The sequence below is a fragment of the Octodon degus genome, unplaced genomic scaffold (assembly GCF_000260255.1).
Source record: "Octodon degus isolate 3935 unplaced genomic scaffold, OctDeg1.0 scaffold00002, whole genome shotgun sequence".
Classification (NCBI taxonomy): Eukaryota; Metazoa; Chordata; class Mammalia; order Rodentia; family Octodontidae; genus Octodon; species Octodon degus.
The window spans coordinates 12197315-12204493 of NW_004524578.1; the positions used below are offsets into that span (position 1 = coordinate 12197315).

Consider the following 7179-nt stretch of genomic DNA (forward strand, 5'->3'; position numbering starts at 1 on the left):
TGGGGCTGGGGCTGGGGCTGGGGCTGGGGTTGAGGAAGGCTGGGCTGGGGGCAGAACTGCCCCTACAGCAGGGGCCGCTCCTCTTCCTTCCCCTCCAGCTTCCTGCAAGGTAGAGGCGGCTGCATTTGTACCGGCTTGGCGGGGCGGGCGGTTTGTGGGCCCCTGCTGCCCTCTGCAGGAAGCATTAGGAAGCACAGTCACCCGAGCCCTCAGCCTCCACTGCTGAGACTACAAGTGGCCCGGAAACCCGAACAGGGTGGCGAGAGGAGCCTGGCTCCGGCGCCCCGAGACAAGTGTCCTGCATCCTGCACCATCTCAGAGACCTCGCTTTTCCCTGCCTCACACTGGTGAGGGCACAAGAGTACCATTTCGTAGCTGAGGAATGGGCAGAGGTACAGCTGTGCCCAATACCGGATGCTAAGCACAGAGCTGGGGGCCAGGCCCCCTGCCCTGCAGTTCGGCTGATTCTCGCTGGCACTCAGCCTGGGTCCCCATGTGCTTGCTGGTCCACTGGCACCAGCCCGTTAGACCTGTCCGTGCAGCTCTCTGTGTGGGTCCCAGAGCCCGCCCTCAGCGGACAGTGGCTGCACCAGCTACCACTGGGCACCAGACTTCCCTCCCTTTCTAGCTGCTCAGCTCCCACCCGGTCCAAGACTAAACACCACCTTGGGGTTGCAAACCTCTCCTTTTCCCCGGGGGCGCCAGTCACAGGGAACCCCGGGACCTCCAAAAGCAGCCTTCCTTAGGACCCACGGGGCCCTGGGACATGGCTGGATTGTGGGGCTCCATTGGATGAGGTCGTGGCTTCTGCGCTGGGTCCACCGGTTGGGAAGTGGCGACAGCATGGACGCAGGAGGCTGCGTTCCTATCCACACGTCTTCCTGTCTCTGCTTCCTTCCGGACACCAGGTTCTCCACCCAGGCCCCTCCTCCATGCCAGGGGCCTTGCAGCCAGCCTACCACGGGGGAAGCCAAGAGCCGCAATAACCCTCCCTCCTAGTTGCAGCGGTGGGTACATTGTCCTGGGGATGAAAGGTAACCGAGGAGCGCCTCCGCGGGGCAGCAGGCACTGAGAGGTGGGTATGGCTCTGCCCACCGCTGATGTGAGCAGCTGTGGGCTTGTCGCTTGTCCCCTTCCCACTTAATGCCAGAGAAGTGCTTGTCTCAGAACAAGGCCAGGCGACCTGGCCAGACCTGTCCTCCACACATCATGTGGCCACAGAACCAACAAGGAAGCCCCCGGCAGGTTCTGCAGGAGGTTTTATGCCACCAGCCACCTCTTCCCAAGGGACAGAACTGTAGGCAGCACCTTGGGCTGGACCAGAAGGTGCAGTGCAAGAGCTGGGGCTGGTTGGCACAGGTGCAGGACAAACCCTGCCTGGCAAAGCTAGCCCTGAGGCTATGAGAGCCAAAGCTTGGGATCTGGAGTCCACAGTCCAGGCTGGCAGACCACAGAGCCTTGGGTTTAAGTGAGTGACCCTTCTGTTGGCACTGAGGGCCAGTGGAGATGCCAGTGAGGGAGGAGGCGGCGGGGCCCTGGGCCTGCTGCTTCCAGGAAAAGGCGGGCGACCTGGCAGCAGTGGGTCTCCAGGCTGTGGTACTATTGTAAATCCTAATGAGCAGATTCCTGCAGCACTTGCTCTTAGTTTCCCCAAGCCGCTCCAGCCAAGTTGTGAACAGCAGAAGGACTGAGTCAGGTTTTCTTATTCTTTTCAGGCAGGGAGAATCCTTAGCTCATCATTTACCCACAAGCTATGTGCACTGCACAGCCCAGCCATCCTTCAGCCAGGCCAGGCCAGGCCAAGCAAGACCTGTACCCAAGTGCCCCGGTTGATTCCTGTGCTCTTGGACAAATAGCAACAACAGTGTGAGAACTAATGGAGGAAGGCATGGTGGTACACATCTGCACTCCAGCACTTGGCAGTCTGAGGCAGCAGGATTTCAAGTTTGAGACCAACTGGGGCTACACAGCCAATTCAAGGCCATGAAGAAGAGTGTGGATGGCAACAAAGGTGGTTTTATTTTTTTTTATTTTTTTTTATTTTTTTTTAAATATTTATTTTTATTTATTACATTTATTTATTGTGTGTGGCCAGCTCAGCCCACCAGGGGGCGGGGCTGGCTGGCATGTGGTGCTGGAGGATTGAACCGTGGTCCTTGTGCTTTGCCAAGCTTGTTTCAAGTAGGTACTTTAGACCACTGAGCCATCTCTCCAGCCCCAACAAAGGTGGTTTTAGTTACTCTATTAGTAAAAACCCTCAGTATGAGGTTTCCGCGCTCCTCGGGCAGGCTGAGGCATCCTGTTGTGTGGGCCACACTGAAGTGGCCAGTCCTGTGCAATCTGTGGAGTGAGCAAGCATGAGTGTCAGTGTTTCCATTATAAACTGCCTTGCTCCCTCCAGGATCTGTAACCCAACTGTTCAGTAACCCCAAGCTGTGGACTGGCAGACTCTCTCTCTGGATGTGGGTGTGGCCAGCTGTCTCCCCAGGTCTCACACTGGGGAGACCATGGGCTGCAACCTGTCACTGCTGGGCCAGGGAGCTGTCACCCTCAACAGCTTGCTGGGCACAGAAAATCTTAGAAACCTGTGGTGTCAAGGCCTGGAAAAAACAACACAACTGGCACTGGCCGGGGGAAAAAGCTCTACAGTAAAAGGCATCTCGGACGAGGCTGTCAAATTTCCTGGACAGGACCCAGCACTGCACAGGAGGGAGGCAGGCCAAGGCGGCTCACACGGAAACCAAGGCAACATGGTACCCGCTGCTAAAATTCCTTAGTAACACTTTTTAATATACAAGAATCAAAAGTACAGCAGTTTTACAATGTAGGAAAATTTAATACATACTATATAAACAACATTATTTACATCAGAAATCACTAGGACAGTGGCATTTTCACAAATATAAATTAATTACTGTTAAAGTCAACAGGTTTAAAAGTCCACAATTTTACAATAAAGAACACCACCTGTCCCCAGAGGGGCACAGATGGACTAAAGCAGCCTGGACCCTTGGCATGGCTCTCCTCGCTACGCGGCCACCCCTCCTGCTGACACGTGGATTTGGTCTGTAGGACTTCTGCGTCATAGTGGGAACTCCCAATGAACACCCAGCACCTCAAGGCCTCTGCAGGGCAGCAGGAGGTGTCCGCTGTCCCTTTGAGGGGCTACGGAATGACTGAAGGGAGAGGAGAACAGGCCAAGGGCCATGAGGCCAGCTCCCCAAGGGCGCAGCATCCACCTGGGCCTCACCTTGTCCTGTCCTAGAGTTAGCGTGCGTCAGGCCCATCCTTGTTTACCGAGGCTGTTGGTAACGGTAGTTCCGTCCTTGCTCAGCCCACTCTGCCTCCAACAAAAAGGCGAGCGCTTAAAGCCAGGCTCCACAGAATACAGCCTCAAGCTCCTGGGCAGCCACCCCCACTGAGAAGTGAGAGAACTTCTGCCCGTGCAAACTTCGGTTGCGATTTAAACACATGCTAATCACACTGATTAAATCAATGAGGAAGTGCTGCCCTCTGACCAGCCCACTCTTCAGACACACTTCAACACCCAACACAGATGTTTCCTGGAATACACTGTGATTCATAATCAATGTAACACTGCTCTGGCTGATACTGCCTCCTGCTACATCTTATGGCACTAGAGGTCCTGAATGTGAACAAAGGGAAGCTCTCTTTCCTCATGATGAGACATCTTTGGGAATAACTTGCATTTCCTATCAACAACTGGAGAGAAAAGCCTTGCTGAGTCGGTGCAACAATCAGGGGCCCAGCAAGCCAACCTAGCCTTGCTTTGGTTGGGCTGGACGAGCCGGGGGTGGCAACAGCAGCAGCAGCAGCAGCAGCAGCAGCAGCAGCAAGAAGCTCCACCTCTGGTTTCCTTTGCACCTTGTGCCAAGGTGGAGGCTGAATTCCCCGCCTCCTCCAAGCAGTTGCTGGGCTGGGCTGCAGGACATGAATGGATAGGGAAGGCCCAGTGACCCAAGGACCTCGCGGCAATAAGGGGTGCTGGGTCTGCCGGCCCTCAGCGCGAGCTGCAGAGACCCGGGCTCCCACGTAGGAAGCCAAGTAGGGAGCAGCAGCCCAGCCCCCCACACGAGTCCTGGGGAGACATTGCCAGCAGGTACTAGTGGAGGCACCAGCGGTGCTGCCCAGGGCGAGGCCTGCAGAGCCTATTCATGGGTTTCACCCTGTACATGCCCAGGAAGGGCTTTCCTCAGTTTGGAGTCCGGCTACTCAGAGGCACACTATTGCTTACGTTTAAGTCAGTGTTTCTGTCTCCATCTACAAAAGCTTTGGATGCTTTAATACTGGCAACCTGTACTGGAAATGAATTTTTAGAAGGCCCCACGCCAGGAAGCTGAAAGGAGCCTGCTTCATAATGCAACCGCCCAGCCCCCAGTCCCGACTCAATCCAACTCCCACAGGAGTCTAACCATCTGAAGTCTGCTACCCTGGCCTCGGATGCTTTCTATCTGTGAAGTATAACATAGGCTTATACTTTACAGCCCTTACTCTAAAAGAAACGGGACCTCCAGGTAGCGGTGGGAGCCTGCTCTCCCCACAGGTAACTGACTTGTCTGACCAGCCTGTGAATACCAGAAGATACATGATTCTTTCAGTCCATATCTTCAAGCGGTGCAAGGAAACTAAACTAAGACGCAGCTGCAGCCAGTGGCCTACTCCAATACTGAAAGGCCCCTCCCTCCTGTTTGCACTCCTTCCCTCCCAGGGTCCCTACTCCAGCTGTGAGCAGCTGGCTGGCTGGCAAGCCACCTCTGCTTGCACTTTCCCTCCCTCAACGCAGGAGCTTCTGTCTGCCAGGGATTCCCGTTCCCTGGCCACAGCACCCTCCCACCCCAGGCCCCACCACTGCCGCATCAGCAAGCCCCACGCGGACACACACTGCCTACCTCACAGTACTCCAAAGCCCCAGGGGACCCAAGTCTCCTCAACAGGGAAAAAGGAAGCCACCCCGGAGACCGAAGATAGCACAGGAATTAGTGTCACAGGGAAGAGGCGAAGCAGAAGGGCTTCCCTCTCGCTCTCGCCCTCGCCCTCGCCCCCGCCCCCACTCCCACCCCCATAGGTCTCACATGTGGGCAGAGTGCCTCACTTCTCCCAGAAACACACTGGAGGGGTGAACCTACTCCCCCTCAAGTCCTAGATGTGAGACCCACCCTCACCCCAGCCCCCCGCCCCATCAGCAGCATCTGTTACATCATCGTGAACCCATCACATACTGTCCAGCAGGTCTGGCAGCCTTCATGCACCAGTGCCTTCCCCTGACCACTGTGAGGTTCAGGGACACTGAACCTGGCAACAAGACATTCATGACTCAAGGGATCCCCGATCCCTTCACTGGAGAACAGCCCAAGGAAGCCGGGATGCAGAAGTTGCCATCCTCCTAGCACCCATGGAGGTGGGAGGCCTGAGCTGGGCTGGAGTTGGGTGGGGGCCGAAGAGCAGGAGCGGTGCTCAGACCAAAGTCGGCCACCAAAGGCCTCCCACTCCCTGAAGTGCTCCTTGGCCGGCCAGGACTGGCAGCAGCATGTCTGGAAGCCCCACCCCGTCCCGAAACCAGCCACCAGCCAAGTGTCCATGCTTGGTGACTCCTGCTCTCCCCTGCCCAAGCTGTCCTTTATGTTTTCCGAATGTTCCAGTTATAATCTGGATTGTTTTTCTGTTCTAGTGATCTCTCCAAAGGAGACCTGTGATCCAGGGGGGACTTAGAATCATGAGGAGATTTCTGAGAGGGGGGTGAGCGAGGATCCGAGCCTGCAGGGTGGAGTGGAGGCAGTGGCTGTTTATAGTCCCCCAATTTGTCTGTGTGGAAAGAGCGATAGTGGTCCGAGGGTCCCTGGCCATGGTAGCCCATCGGGGGGCGGTGATCAGACATTCGTCGGAAATCCTGCAGGTGGTAATTTTGAGGCCTAAACTCATCGGATCGCCTCCGCTTGGAGTCATGATGATGTCTGAAACAGAGATACAAGGATTAGCTGAGCATCTGAAGCCACATTTTCATCCACCTTTTTTTTTTTCATGTGGTACTGATGAATGGACAGCACTAATACTCAATGGACTAGCAATCAAAAATTAAATAAATGAAAATAGGTGCAGTGGCACACGCTGGGGCAGGAGGTCTGCGTTGAGTTCCAAGCCAGCCTGGGCTACAGTGAGTTCAAGGCCAAAAAAAGTTGTAACGAAGTCATTTTGTACATACTGGCAAAATACTTCACCTTGCGGCCAGTGTGTTCCCTCTTGCACAGTGGTCACCTTCCCTCACACTGTAGGGGATGTCTTGTCCTACTTTTACTTGGTTCAAACTTACTCTTGCAGAGCCTGTTTCTTTTCCTATTTTCAATAAATCTTTGTTACCATTAAAAAAAATACGTCTAATGAAATGACATAGAATACATCAAATCTATAGTGATAACAAGTATAAATGTAAACAGTTACTTTTGATCTGTAAACGCTTTGTCCCTCTTAGAAAATAAAACTAAATATTTTCTTAGCCTTAAACCAATCTCAGGAGCCAAGACTGACAGAAATTATTTTCTGTCAGTTAGTAAGTTAATAGTAACAGCAAAACCCACAATCAACAATAAAGATTAAGGGCCGGCCACATAGTTCAGCAGATTAAATGCTGCGCCGGCCCCACTGCTAGGGCACGCTGAGACAGTGACAGAGAGCGCCTGTAATCTCAGCATTAGGAAGATCACTACAAGTCCGATCTGTGTAGGGAGACCCTGTACTGAATACCTGAAAAAAAATAAAGTTTAATAAAATTATTTTTAAATTGGTGTTCAATGAAAAGAAAATTCAGATTTTTAGCCTAGAGCCCAATAAACTTACTATACCATTAAAGTATAGTATGTATAACTTAACAGAAAGATGAACAACCTAACTTAAAAAAAAAAAAAAAAGGACTTGAATAGATAATGCTCAAAAAAACCCAACCACCACACAAATGGCCAATAAGCCCAGGACACAATGCCCAACATCAACAATCAGTAGGGAAATTACATCAAACCTATGATGTTACCCTTGCACCTTTTTTAAGCAAAGATGTCCCCTTTAATAAATGGTGGTTGGGCTGGCGAGATGGCTCAGTGGTCTAAAGCACCTACTTAGAACAAGCTTAGCAAAGCACAGGGACCACGGTTCAATCCCCCAGCACCA

The 7179-nt window shown here is 53.0% G+C and overlaps 1 protein-coding gene across 3 annotated transcripts in view; it reads right to left on the reverse strand.

Moving 5' to 3' along the window:
* Positions 1–2815: 2815 nt before the first annotated feature.
* Positions 2816–7179, reverse strand: part of Chd2 (chromodomain helicase DNA binding protein 2) — a 152612-nt gene continuing 148248 nt past the window's right edge. For all 3 annotated transcript variants that reach the window (XR_002820119.1, XR_002820118.1, XM_023710091.1), the window contains one exon: positions 2816–5972. The gene's annotated coding sequence lies outside the window, so the exon portion shown is untranslated. The remainder of the gene's footprint in view (positions 5973–7179) is intronic.